General features: G+C 38.6%; 1 long non-coding RNA gene across 4 annotated transcripts in view; it reads left to right on the top strand.

The window, feature by feature from the left end:
• Window positions 1-15,308, top strand: part of LOC131830077 (uncharacterized) — a 46,906-nt gene that overhangs the window by 5,992 nt on the left and 25,606 nt on the right. For 3 of the 4 annotated variants that reach the window (XR_009353069.1, XR_009353066.1, XR_009353067.1), the window contains exons 3-4: window positions 8,172-8,284; window positions 8,406-8,533. This is a non-coding gene — a long non-coding RNA (uncharacterized LOC131830077). The remainder of the gene's footprint in view (window positions 1-8,171; window positions 8,285-8,405; window positions 8,534-15,308) is intronic. The other variant, XR_009353068.1, reaches the window with a different exon arrangement.

Genomic DNA, 15,308 nt, shown 5'->3' with positions numbered 1-15,308 from the left:
CCTGAGCTGAGATGGAGTCATTTGCTTAACCAACCAAACCACCCAGGCACCTCTTGAGTGAGTTTTCAGCAGAGTGTAGTTCCCAGAGAGGAGCAGATCCTAGGTTTTCACAGGCGTGTTCAGAACAAGTGAGATTTGAGAATATTGCCCTATTCAGAAGCTCCCAGGCTGCCTAATGGAGAGAAGCCTGGACCAGGGCAGCTGGGATGGAAGGAGTGAAGGATGGTTAGATGACCTGGGAAATAGAACTGCGCTGGAGGCATTCCAGGGATTTGCGGGAAAGGGCCTTAAAACTAGATGTGAGTCAGTTTTGTCTCACCAATCCCAGTTCAACCCCTACTCTTTGTTTTGTGCTCCCTCTTCCCAGATTCTGAGCTCTGCTCACACAATGAATCTGGCATTTAAAGATGTGCTGTTGAGTTCTTTACAAGACAGCAGTACAAGGAGAGTTACCTATTTTTCTTCTTGAAGGTTGAGAAGAAATTGGTGCTGAGAATGTAAGTGAATTTCCCTGTCTTTGTGTTGGGGCAGAATCCAGAGGAAACGTTGAGTTTTCCTACCCCAGTCCTGTACTGACCACATCACCACTGGTTTAAAAAAAGATAGCCATTTGAGAAACTACAATGCTTTAGAAAAACAAAAGGTACACTCACTTGAAAGTGCCTCCATCCTTTTTTTCTTAGCTTTGGTTACCTTCTCTAACTTGAGTAAACAAGGAAATACAGATGTAACAACTTTTGTTGTACAACCTTTGCTGAAGGTTTCGTGTTCCTTCATTTAGCATATTATAATTTGCTTAACTAATTTTTCTCATTTTTAAAATTTCTTTGAAACAGAACAGAGGGGTACAGACATTGTTTAAAAATGTCCTAGACAATAGTTCTATTCAAGCTCAAGCTTGAATAGAACTCAAGCTCTTCATGGCCAAATCACAGTCATATGTAGTCGTGTGGGTGATTTATCATATGTCCTTTCCTGCCCCTTCTGCGAGGTGAAAAGGATATTCTCCCACAGAGGGGCATTTCACCCAGGTGATGTTTGCAACTTTTTAAGCAGGCCGGTCTGGGAACTGCAAGGCAGTCTGTACCTTTAATGACTTCATTCCTCTTTCTCTATCCCAGCTCTGCCTTCAGAGATTTCTGCATTTTTCCAAGGGAAACCACTTTTTGTGTGAGTTATTGAAGTCATTTTCTGCTTTGTTTTATAATGGAACTTATGAGGATAATGACTCGTGTTTAAAGTAGAAAAGTAGAAATAGATAAAATGAACTGGGGGAACCAGCCTGACACAGTGGTTCTCAGACTTCAGTGTGCATCAGATCAAAACTGGGAAGTGTTTTAAACCATAGAATGGGGCCCGAGAATTTTCATTTTGAACAAGGTTGCAGGTGATCTTGAGGTCTGTAGACCAGTAGCATCGGATCAGCAGATCAATAGGGCAAAGTTGGCGTGAGCGCACAAACACACATCATATAAAGTTATATAGTTATCAAACTTGCAAATATTTCGGACTTTTAACCATGACTCCCCACACACTCCCTCCACACGCCCCACCCCCACCCCCAAAAAACATGCATAGAGCATCCCTATTCCTTCCGGAGCCTAAAAACTTTCTGGCATCAAGAGCTGAATAAAAAACTTCTGTTTCTCTTTATATAAATGATGAACAACCTTCTTGTGGCAAACCACAAACTAAATGCCTATAATTATTCTTCAGTGGGAGCAAAAGACAGATTACCAAGCAGAACCCAGTTAATGAGGTTTTTTAGGAGAAGGTATTACTAAAGCCCATGTAGAGAGCTTTCTTTCCCCTGGTCTTGGTTTGTTTTTGTTTTCCCTTTACAAAGCCTCGAATTTTTATAGAATAAATTGACCGCACGTCCTTAAAATAACCAAAATTGTCAGACCCTGGCAACCACTAATCTATATTCTGTCAGTATGGACTTGGATCTTCTGGATCTTTTGTAGGAGTATAGTCATACAAAATGTATATTTTATTAGTGTGTTTCCTTCACCTAGTGTAATGTTTTTAAACTTCATCATATTGGAGCATGTTACAGACTTCATTGTTTTTCTTTTCTAGCTTTATTAAGGTATATTTGACAAAACTATAAGGTATGTAGTGAACATTGTGATGATTTTGATATTCATATACATTGTGAGAGGATTCCTCCCATCTAATCTAACACATCCATCACCTCACATATTTCTTTCTTTCTTTGTTTTGGGGTTTGGTTTTCGTTTTTTTTTTTGTTTTTTTTTTTGTTTTGTTTTTTGTTTTTTTTTTTTTTTGGGTGAGAGTATTTAAGCTCTGCAGTCAACAGATTTTAATTGTGATATCAGCTGTAGTCAGTCACCGTGTTATACATGAGATCCTCAGACCTTCGTTTTATAGCTAAGTGTACCTTTTTACCAAGCCTTCATTTCTTTTTATCATTGAAGAATATTCCACTGTGTAGATGGATCCGAGTTCTGTTCATCCACTTACTGGTTAAGGGACATCTGGCTTGTTTCTGCTTTACTGCTGTTGTGAATAATGAGCTCTGAACATTCATGTGCAAATTTTGGTACAATACATGTCTTTGGTTCTTCTGGGTATTTACTGAGAAGTGAAAATGCTGGATCATGCATTAGTTGTAGTTTTAAATTACCGCAGGACCGCCTGTTTTTCACCATGTGCACAATTTTATATTTCCACCAGCAATGCATGAGAGTTCGTTTCCTCTCTTTATTGACAGCACTTGTTGTCTTATTATAGCCATCATAGTGGATATGAAGTAGCATGTCATTGTGGTTTTGATTTGCTTTTCCTTAATGTCTAATGAGTACCTTTTTGTGTGCTTGTTGGATATTTGTATATCTGCTTCGCAGGCATGTCCATTCAAATCCTTGGCCTGTTTTTAATTGGATTTATTGAAGAGTATTTTGGGGAATAGATTTTTATCACATATGTGATTTTCAAATATTTCTTCCTGTTCTGTGAGTTGTCTCTTCATTCTCTTGAAAGTATATCCTTTGATTCACAAAAGGTTTTAATTTGGTAAAGTCTTTTTTATCTCTTTTCCTTTGTTGTGTTTGCCTTTGAGGTCCTATCTAAGAATCTGTTGTCATTCTAAGATCATGAAGATTCACTCCTGTATTTTCCTAAGAGTGTTATTGTTTCTAGCTCTCACATTTAGGTCTTTGATCTATTTTGAGTTAATTTTTATATATGATATGAGGAAGGGGTCCATTTTCATTCATTTGCATGTGGATATTCAGTTCCAATACCATTTGTTGAAGAGACTCTTTTTTTCTCCCATTGAATGCTTAATGCTCACCCTTGTTGAGCATCAGTTGACCATAGGTGTATGGGTTTGTTTCTGGACTCCCACTTCTGTTCATTTGTGGATATGATAATATCCTTATGTAGATATTATCATGCTGGTTCCTTCTGTTTGATACTGTAGCTTTATAGAAGGTTGAAATAAGTTCTCCAGTTTGTTCTACTGAACAAATTTTCTTGACAAACTTGTCAGGATTGTTTTGGCTGCCTTTTTTTTTTTTTTTTAAGATTTATTTATTTATTTGAGAAAGAGCGAGAGAGAGCAAACACAAGCAGGGGGGGCAGGGAAAAGAAGAATTTCTAGCAGATCTCTTGCTGACCCCGACATGGGGCTCGATCTGACGACCCTGAAATCGCGACCTGAGCTGAAATCGAGTGCTGGATGCTTAACCAACTGAGCCACGCGGGTGGCCCTGTGTTTAGAATTTAATACTGTGTTTAAGATCTATCCAAATTGGTTACTTCATTCCTTTTAATATTCTGTTATGACAGCTTACATTTAGTTATCTGTTTCTTATGTCATTTCTGTTTATCATTATTATGAATTATTGTGCAGTGACCATCTTTTACATTTTCTGTCCCTGTAGAAGAGCAAGCATTTCAAGTATTCTGTAGTGTACACACATGATACATATTGTTGGGTCAGAGGGACTAAGCATTTCCAGTGTCAATTTATGCTGCCAAATTGGTCTAAGTGACCATACGACTCCCACCAGTTGTTAGGTGACAGGACAGCTTTCTTTGTCTCCTTGTTCACAGTTGATACCGTTATTTCAAAATTATGGCCAGTCTGATGAATTATGAAAACCTTATTGCTTTAATTTGTATTTCTCTGATTTTGGATAAGATTGGGCCTTTCACTTTTCTTCTGTGAAATGTTGATTTACCTGTTTTGTATAGTTTTACATACTTTTCCGTTAATTTTGTTCTGTATTTCTTACTGATTGATAAATATCCTTTATGAGTGTTGTATAGTAATCTTTGTTCTATTCATTGTAAATATGTTCTCCAGAGTTTGCCTTATTTTTTCACTTTGTGGTATCATCGGTAATATGAAAGTTTTTACATGTTGATGTGGTCAGATTTGTGAATCTTTTTTCCACAGTTTTGTTTTGTTTTTTTGGTGGTTTTTTTTGTTTCGTTTTGTTTTGTTTGTTTCAGTTCAGCAGGCCCCCTGCTGAGTAGAGAGCCTGATGTGGGGCTCCATCTCGTGACCCCGAGATCATGACCTGAGCTGAAGGCCGAGGCTCAACCCACTGAACCACCTGGCACCCCTAAGTTTTCATTTTAATTCCAGTGAAATCAACATACAATTTCATATTAATTTTAGATATGCAATATAGTGATTCTCATTTTGTTATTTTTAATATAAGAAGGCCCATATGTAGATCTTTGTCATATTGTACTTGATTTTAACTTAAACTTTGTGGGTTTTCTTTTTTTAAAGAGTCTATTTATTTGACAGACAGTGAGAGAGGGAACACAAGTAGGGAGAGTGCAGGAGGGAGAAGCAGGTTTCCTGCAGAGCGGGGAGGGATGCTTGTATGATCCCAGGACCACGACCCAAGCTGAAGGCAGACACTTAATGACTGAGCCATCTAGGCACCCAGTTCTTTTTTTTATTGTTTTTTTGTGGGTTTTTTTTTTTTTTTTTTTTGCTGTTTTTGTTTTTTAAGATTTTATTTATTCATTTGAGACAGAGAATACAGAGAGAGAGCCTGAGCGGTTGGGGAGGCACAGGGAGAGGGAGAAGCAGGTGTGCTGGCAGCCAGATGCTGACTCTGGCTGGATCCCAGGACCTGAAGGCCGACGCTTAAGCATTTGAGGCACTAAGGTGCCCCTAACTTAAACTTTGCTTTGTCACTTAATAATGTACTATGGAATTCACTCCGTAGTGCCACAAAGAGATATTCCTCAGTTCCTTTTCCAGTTGCTTAGCACTTCATGGTGTGAGTATAACATAACATATTCAACGAGTTCATTAGTAATCAATATCGGGGGTGTTTTTAGTCTTTTGCAAATATAAATAGTGATATAACCTCTTCTTTCATTGATCAGTGTGCCCTTGTGTTTGGTCCCCAGAAGTGGGATTTCTGGGTTAAATGGTAAATTCATGTATAATTTAGCTAACTATTGCCATATTTCACTTAATGGTGGTTAATCTTTTTTGTATTTTGAACAGGATATGAGGATGCTTTTATGCATATAACAAATTAAGTATGTGTGGTTATTCTTTTGGATTTCTGCCAGTCCAATAGGAGGGAAATAGTTCAGTATACTTTTTATTTATATTTTTCTTTTTAAAGGGTAAGCTTGATCTTCTAAGTTTAGCACCATTTGCATTTCTCTTCCTATGAGTTTTCTCTTCACAGTTCGTGCCCATATTTAGAGGGTTATTGTTGTTTTTTTTTTTTTTTTTTTTTAGAAATTCTTTATATAGGGACCCTAACCCTTTCTTTGTCATGTAAGTTGCAGACACTTAATTCTGGATTGTCATTTTTCCTTCGATTTTCGTTTTTCTTTTATTTTGTAGAGGACTCAATTGGTTGGTTGTTTATAATTTTACGTGGTCAGGTCTGTCAGTATTTTATTTTATTGCATCTGGATTTTTATAAGTCTGATGCTCTAGTGACTGAACTATGTGAGCTCTGCATCTGAATTTTTAGTCATGGTTAGGAAAGTTTTATTCTTTCTTAAGTTATGGGGGAACTCACCCATGTTTTCTTCTAGTACTTACATAGCTCTTACTTTTTATTATTATAATTTTTTTTACATTAAAGCTTGACCAGTCCATTTGCAGTTGTCCTGATGTATAGACGAGAATGAGTTAGGAGTAGGTTAGCTAAGTTTCTTAGGCATTAATGCTGCAATCAAGGTGTTGCTTGGGACTCCTTATCTAAGGCTTGGTTGGGTTCCCATCTGTACATATGTGGTAGAATTTCTTTCTGGACAGCCGTAGGATTCACAGTAGCTTGTTTCCTCTTTGAGGTCAGAGGAAGGGTCTCTGGTATTTTACGTTCTTTAAAAGACTCACATGAGGGATGCCTGAGTGGCTCAGTTGGTTAAGGGTCTGCCTTCGGCTCAGTTCTAATCCCGGGGTCCTGAGATCAAGTCCCATGTCCCGTAATCCCGGGGTCCTGAGATCAAGTCCCTTGCACAGCAGGGAGCCTGCTTCTCCCTCTGCCCCTCATGTGAGCTTGTGTGCTCATGCGCTCTCACTCTCTCTCTCAAATAAATAAATAAAGTATTAAAGATAAATAAATAAAAGACTCACATGATTAGGTCAGGCCCACCCAAGTAAATCTTCCCTTTAGGCCGAAGTATACTGATTAAAGGATCTCATTTATACTTGCAAAATCTGTTTTGCCATAGAATGTATCACAATCACAGGGACTTAAGTCTCTTCCATTCAAGAGGAGTTTATGTCACGTTGTTGGATCCATTGGAGGTCGTCATCTTAGATTCTGCCTACCATAATTAGTGTGAGTTTATCCATCCTGTTTCCAAGGTAACTTTGGTTATTCTTGGCCATTCAAGTTTCTATGTAAGTCTGAGAGTAAGCTTAATCAGTTTCCACAAAAAGATTATCTGCTAAGATTTTAATTCTGATTGTCTTCAATTTATAGGCCAATTTGTGGAGAAATAAGATATTTTTGTAATATTAAATTGTCCAAGCCATGAATATAGTGTATTCATTTACTTAGATATTCTTTGTTTGTTTTTTTTTTTTTTTCTCAATAATACCTTATACATTTCTGGAAAATAGTCTTGTTTTTCCTATTAACCAATTTTTAGTGTTTGACATGAACATTGATTAACTGTTTTGATAACCTGGGAATGATATGTCTCTGTTTCTTCATGCTATATTTTTCGCAGTGGTCATTTCATAAATGGGTGGTATAAAACCTATTAACTGTATAAGACAGTCAATTCAGTCATGGGAAGAAAATATTTGAGTATCTCCCTATATTTATTGTAATCCATAAAAAAAAGAATGAAGAAATCCAGTATGCAGTGAAATGGATATACACATTAATGTACTGTAATTATGTGATGTGATAAATACAGCTACATTGGCATCATTACAGTATATAAGCCTATCAGAGTTATACAATGTTACATGCCAAATATATTCATTCGAAAAAATAAAAGTGACTTAGGAAAAATAACAATAATGGAATTTAATAAATATATATATTGACATTGTAAGTTTACTATTTATAAAAAAGTGTTTCCTAAAAATAAAAAAGAAAGAAGAAAGAAAAAGGTTTTCTACATGGAACAGTAACCAAACATTTTGGACACCCCGTCCTACAGGAGTTATGTTCAGAATTATTAAATAGCATTTTCCCTGAAGATGACTGTAGCTCTTTATGTGAACATAGTCCCAGCAGTCCTTTCCTGTGTGTTCACTGACTCCTTTAACTACATTTTTTAAAAAGATTTTTATTCCTTTGACAGAGAGAGAGAACACACACACACAGGGGGAGAGTGAGAAGCAGACTCCCAACTGAACAGGGTGCCTGACATTGGGCTTGATCCCAGGATCCTGAAATCATGACCGGAGCCAAAGGCAAACATTAATCCAACTGATGCCCCTTAACTCCATATTTTAGAAGTGTACATGGTTGTGCTCTTGGGCCAGGTTCATGAATGATACTATGTTATCAGTGAAACCCATCCTAATAGCAGGAATAGAACTTTTCTCCCCTCTGTAATCTCACTCTACTTTGCACCTGTTTTACTGTAGTAGGGTTTTATGCTACATGGTGGTTGGATGCTTCATGCTTGTGTCTGTCAGATTATATGCTCCTTGAGAACAGTGTCATGGTTTTATTGGTTTTCAGATTCTCAAGGTAGGAGAGTTCTTTATGGCATGTAGGCACATGATGGGATGCCGGTAACTTATCACACTGGTGAGGAATGTCTGTCATGCTTTCTCCTTCAACCAAGTACAAAGGTAGGCATGCCAGAACACATTTTCTAATTGTGAATAGTGAATTCCGTAACAGTTCTTTGACAGCTTTTCCATGTCTTCCCATTGTGATTACTTACATTTGAACACAAATGTGCTGTTTCAGGCATCCTTATCATTTGTGGATATGACTGTGGGCTTTACCCAGGAGGAGTGGCAGCACCTGGACCCTGCTCAGAGGACCCTGTAACAGGGAGGTGATGCTGGAGAACTATAGCCACCTTGTCTCAGTGGGTAAGAATTGTTTCCAGTGTAGACTCCTAGTATGCACTTTCATTCTTGGGCCCAGTTGGGCCTCTGGGCTTGTTTCTGTGAAATGAGTGCAACACTCGGTGTTCCTCAATTTGGAGCTGCAGCAATGCCAGCCCCAGTGAGCTAGCTCTGTGATGACCAAGAGAGCAAGCTGTTCTGGAGGCTACTTCAATGAGGAAGGAAGGCACATCCTCTTTGATCTGTAAACCGAGACCAACACATGTGCAGAACACTTGTTCATAATGAATTACCCCTCTAGCCTAAGGGATGACTCTGTTCCATCTCCCAAGTACACCTTTTGCAGTGTGGTCTTCCTTGAAAAGCTCACATCCTTTTAGCCCAAGTAATGGAAAAGGAACCAGCACAAATGCATGCAAAATGATTATAAGGAAAAAGGGGTGAAAAGTATTGGGAAGAAAGCTAGTTGGTGATGGAATTGTCATCTGATCAAAGTGGTCATAAAGTAGGTAAGTTTTGTGACCAAATATTAAATCATGAGTTTCCAAAGGGTGAACTAATTGAATTAATTATCTCTGTGATACAAGTATTTAAGAAAGATATTAATAAGGGAATAGCAAACACATGGCAGGGTGTCAAACTGAGAAAAGAGAACAGAAATAAAATTACAGTAAAGAAAGAAATCGGGGGCACCTGGGTGGCTCAGTGGGTTAAAGCCTCTGCCTTTGCCTCAGGTCATGATCTTAGCGTCCTGGGATAAAGCCCCGCATCGGGCTCTCTGCTCAGCAGGGAGCCTGCTTCCTACTCTCTCTCTCTGCCTGCCTCTCTGCCTACTTGTGATCTCTGTCTGTCAAATAAATGAATAAAATCTTAAAAAAAAAAGAAAAAGAAAAAAAGAAAGCAAACTGGAAGAATCCCAAGGATGAATACATACTGTCAAAAATCTGTTCAGGGCCCGCCTGGGTAGCTCAGTCAATATGCATCCGCCTTCAGCTCAAGTCATGATACCAGGGTCCTGGGATAGAGGGCTGCATTGGGCTCCCTGCTTGGCGGAAGGCCTGCTTCTCCCTCTCCCACTCCCCCTGCTTATGTTCCCTCTCTCACTGTGTCTCTCTCTCTCTAAAATGAAGAAATAAAATATTTTTTTAAAAAATTTGTTCAGAAAGAAAGGATAGATGTAAGCAAGAAGAAAATGAAATAAAATTAGAAGATTACATTAAAAAGAGAGTTCACATACATACCATAGATAGAATTCATTACCCAAAATAGAAAGGAAAAGAAATAGAACAAATGTTTATAATATTTTGAGAATACATTTTGTGGGGGAAGAGATTTGTGATTGAATCTGTGTAAAAGAGCCAGTCCTTAGCAACATTAGGATATATTCTGATCAAGGGACTAGATTTCAAAAACAGTTATTTTGACAACCGGCCAATATAAGAGAAAGTCCAAATAGCCTCAGACTTTTCCATAGTAAAATCTGTAGCTCAGAGTCAGCAAGAGCAGTTTCTACAAAATCCTCAAGGTGTCACATTGAGAGTATTACACCCAGTTAAGAAGATACTCTTCAACAAAGACAGCAAGTCTTTTCTGAAGGGAAAAGAACTCTAGGATCTTTGTTCCTAGAATCCTCTGTTAGAGAATGAGTATCAGGTAACCCGGGAGTGACATAAAGAAGCATGGTAAAAAAGGCTGGTAGTAGACTCTGACTTTAACTGAAGAACTAATTTTATTTTATTTTATTTTATTTTCCAAAGTTTTACTTGTTTGAGAAAGAGAGTGAACATGGTAGGGAGACAGAGAGAGAAACAAGCAGACTCTGTGTTGATCATGGATACCGATGAGGGACTCTACCCCCAACCCCGAGATCATGACCAGAGCTGAATCCAAGAGTCAGACAGTCAGCGGACCGTGCCACGCTAACAACCCCCCACAAAGAACTGATGTTAAAACAGATGTGGGACCTAGGTGACAGATTGTACGAGTTGCAAATCTAGGCAACACAGAAAGGGTATGTATCTATATAAATAAGAGGAGGCTAAAAACAAATGGAGAGGAGAGAAGGTATACAAATACGGTGAGTTCTTTTATAACGTGATGTGTGTTTTCCTAAAAAAGAATCACTGCTCCATATAAAATAGTGTACTGAAAATCACAGGGCTAACGGAAATATGGGTTTGGGGATAAAATTCCTAAGAGCTTTGTCAGTGACACAGTGAGAAGCAGTGTTGAACTCTGTAGCTATAATTTTTTGTTTACTTCTTTCAGTTCTACTGGTTTTTGCGTTAGCAATTTTAAGAATTAGTAAGTTTATAAATACTAGGATCTTTATGTCCTCTTGAGCCTTTGACCCCTTTATGATGATGTCTCTATTTCTGGTAGAACCTTTTTGTTCTGAAGCCTACTTTAATATTACTACTGCTAGCCCACAAATCCTAGCTAAGCCACTTACTGGCTTAGACGAATCACTTAATCTCTATGAGCCTTTGTTTCCTCATTGTAAATTTGGATAATAAGACCTTTGTCACAATATTTGTGAGCATCAGAAGAGGCAAGATACACATACACAGGGCCTTCCTAAAATAGGCATCTGGGAAGTTTATACTTTTTTTTTTTAAAGGTTTTGTTTATTTTATTTATTTGACAGAGATCACAAGTAGGCAGAGAGGCAGGCAGAGAGAGAGGAGGAAGCAGGCTCCCTGCTGAGCAGAGAGCTCAATGCGGGTTCGATCCCAGGACCCTGGGACTGGTTTCAATCCCAGGACCCTGGGATTATAACCTGAGCTGAAAGCAGAGGCTTTAACCCACTGAGCCACCCAGGCACCCCTGGGAAATTTTTACTTTTAACCAGCATTTAACTAATGTTCTTCTAAAAGCTCAGGATATACATCAATGAACAAGAAAGTCAAGGACTCTCCCTTTGCTGGGCTTACATTCAGGAGGAAGGTGTAGAGATAAGGACCACAGAGGAAGAAAGGATGCAAATAAATTAATCCTATAATTTCAAGTCATGCTAAATGCTGTGAAGGGTTTTAAAGACCAGAAGATGAGATGATAGTGATAGAGGGTATTGGGGATAAGTAGACTGTTTCAGCCAAGTGGCCAGGGGTATTCTCTTCAAGATTGTATCTGGAAAGGACCTAAATTATATGAAAAATCTTGACAGCAAAGATCTGTGAGGAGAGCATTGCTGAGAGAGGCAGGAACGTCCTGGTCAGGAGTACCCTGGACTCATTCAGTCGATAGCAAGATGGCTAGTGTGTTTCTGTCACGACAAGCACAGTGAGCAATGGCATGAAATAAAATTGGAGACACCAGCATAAACTTGATCTTGAAGTTCTAGGCCATGCTGCAAAATTTGAATGTCCTTAAAAAAAATGGGGGCCCATTGCAGTTTTTACTGTGAGAGAGACTATGATATAACTAAAGGGGGAAAAAAAACGTTTTTGGCTCTTTCCACATGGTTACTGGCACATAGCTCCTAAAACCCTTGGAATCTCTGGCATGAAAAGAGTGTCTTTTGTATACTGAAGTAACTGGTGGCTGGGGGCCGCTAGATCAATTCAGGTGTGTTGAGGGGGTGACAATCACCAGTGGCCAGTGACTTAATCACTCAAGCCTAGGTAATGAAACCTCTCTAGGAGCCTCTGAACAACAGAGTTCAGGAAGCTTCAAGTGGTGTGCCCCAGAGAGGGTGTGGGAGTTCCACATACCACACACATCCCCAACACTTGCCTATATATCTGTTCTCTTTGGCTGCTCCAGATTTGAAACCTTTATAATAAATTGATCATATAGGGGGCTCCCGGGTGGCTCAGTTGTTAAGCATCTACCTTTGGCCCAAGTCATGGTCTAGCTCTGCATCAGGCTCTCTGCTGGGAGGGAAGCCTGCTTCTCTCTCTCCCAATCCCACTGCTTGTTTCCCTCTCTCACTTTGTCTTGCTCTCAGAAAAATAAATAAAATCTTTAAAAATAAAATAAAACCAATTAGCAATATATAAGTAAATAGTTTTGGGGGTTTTTGAGGTGTTCTAGTGAATTACTAGTCTGAGGTGAGATGGCTAGTCATGGGAACCCCCGGTTTATAGTCAGAAGCCCTGGAGGTAAAAAAATGAAAAAAAACATAAATAGTCCCTTCAGCTTTCTTGTAATGTCTGTATAGTGTATCTTTTTCCATCTTCTTACTTTTAATCTATTTATATTTAGAGTGGGTTTCCTATGGTTGGTCTTTTTTAACTAATGTGAAAATCTCTCATTTTTTAATGGGAATATTTTCACCACTTAAGTGGATGCCCTGTGGAATACGATATCTTCAGACTGTCACAGACTGATTTCAAATGACATCATGTTATTTTATAAGAGGCTTGCAATAATATGCTTCTGTTCCTCCTCCTGTTCTGTGTGATATTTTACTTCAAACCCCACAAGGCAGCAAGCAGCTCTTTCTGCCTACAGGCCTTCCTTGTGCAGGATGTTTTCTGTCAGTACGGAAATCTGGATCGACACTTTTCTGCTCATACTTGATTCACTTCACTGTCTTCTGGGTTACATACTATCTTCTCTGATTTTTAAATCTCTGTTTTTCCGTATTTAATATTCTGTTGTCTCTTGTTGCCATCAAGATTTTCTTTTCATCTTTGGTTTTTAGCTGTTCAACTCTGTTGTTTCCAGACTTACCTTTGGTTTTTTTTTTAGTGTGTGTGTGGGGGTTGGGTTTCCTGGTTATTTTTCTTGTTGCCTTCTCGGTTTCCTAAATAAGTGGTTTGATGTATTTCATTCTTAATTTTTTCCTGGCACTCCAGTTCCTTATATGTGGCTGTATTTGATACTGTTCCCTAGTTCTTGGTCCTGTCATGTCAGAATTTCCTCAGTGTCTGTGCTCCATTTTCAGCTTTTGGCTGCCCATCCAAGCCTGTGTCACAAAGGGTTTATTTATTTACTCCTGTTTCTCTTCCACCATCAGCTGGGCTCATGCTGCTTCAATGAGAAATAAAGCCAGCCACCAGTTAACAGTGATAGATACAGATTTTATTCAGTAACTGTTGGAATAGGGGGTGAGAAGTTTCAGTAAAACCGAGCTCAACTCCACATACTGCTAAGACAGCTAGGGACTTACAGCCAACAGGCAGAGTGGGGGGAATCACTGGATAGAAGATTACTAAGAGAAACACCAACAGTAGGGGGATTCTTGCCAAATGCAGATCAGGCACTATCGCATCAGGGACAGGGTTTAAGGAACTTGATCAGATATCAAGGGTGAAGGGACTGTCACTAGACTGACTTCAAAGGGTTCTTGTGGAAACTGAGCTCAGCCCGGATAGACCTGGAAGACCTAGTCAAGGCCTAGTTGAGAACAGGGCTCAGAGGACACTAACTGAGGTTTAGTCAACAGGAGAGTTCGTATCAGAGTATCATTAAATTTGCATTGGTAATGAAATAAATTATAGCAGCTGTACCTTTAATTGTGTAGTTTCATTGTAAAATTCTAATGGACATACTACAGGAATAGAATATGAAACCCAAAAGAATGCTTGAGAGGAGTGGCAAGTGGTAAGTCATGACAAAACACAGAGGTGAATCTGAACAAATGGGTGTGTAAAGCAATTATGATACTAATATGTAGGGCTAAAAAACATACACAAAGCACTAACTGTATATAAATGAGGTGAGAGGTGATCAAATTGAGTTTGATGCTTCTATTCTTCAGAAAGGGAGATCTAAGATATTGAATTAGTCTAGATTTTAAGTTAAATATTCATGGTATGATGTGATGGATAGCCCCTTAAAGCTGAGAAACAGATGTGTATAACTTCTAAAGTTGTAAGGGAGAAAAAATGGAAAAGATAAATTATTTCAAAAAGGAGGAAGAAAAGTACAATAGAATTGGTAGTAAGATTGTGACAGATATAAAGTACCAAGTAAAATGTGAGAGATGACTTGATATATTTCAGGAATTACCATAAATAGCAACAGACTACATTTACCTGTTAAAGTACAAATTCTCAAATTGGATATTTGAAATAAAATAATACCTTCCTATAGCTAAGATATTCTGCTATCTGCATATTTATATTTTTAGCATCTTTTGCCCACCCTACATTCAGTGTTATACCTGTGTGTATACAGAAGATACAGGATATCCTGATCCCTTCAGTGTGGGAAGAAGTAATATCACAGTCAGCATTTACAAATCATAAATTTTCCCCACTTCATTTGTTACCTCCTGTTAATCTTCTCTTGTAACTGTGTCCTTGTGTCATTTTACTTTTCTGTCTTCCTTTCTTATTAATGTTAGATCACTATTGTTATATTTTTGTAAACTTAAAAAAAATTCTTTTTATATTCTCAGTTTGCGCTGATACCACCCAGAACACTGGGGCATACTGTTTTCCTCTTTGTTCTGATTCCTAAATGCAGTTAGACTTTGCCCGCCAAAGCATCTAATTTATCATGTTAATATCTTGAGTTGTCTTTTGCCCAATATATAATATAGCAAATTTATGTTTTTCTCATTTAGTGACCCTTAATCTTTTTTACCCTTTGAAAAAAAATATTTTATTTATTTTTTTTAGAGCAAGCACACATGAGTTGGGGGAGGACCAGCAGAAGAGGGAAAGAAAGTATCTCAAGCAGATTCTGCTGAGGGTTGCCTGGGTGACTCAGTCATTGGGCGTCTGCCTTCAGCTCAGGTCATGACCCAGTGTCTTGGGATTGAGCCCTGAGTTGGGCTTCCTGCTCAGCAGGGAGCCTCCTTCTCCCTCACCCTCTTCCTCTGCTTGTGTTCCCTCTCTCTTTCTCT

This window comes from Mustela lutreola, chromosome 4, assembly GCF_030435805.1.
Source record: "Mustela lutreola isolate mMusLut2 chromosome 4, mMusLut2.pri, whole genome shotgun sequence".
NCBI classification, from domain to species: domain Eukaryota; kingdom Metazoa; phylum Chordata; class Mammalia; order Carnivora; family Mustelidae; genus Mustela; species Mustela lutreola.
This window is presented reverse-complemented; position numbering and strand designations above follow the sequence as displayed.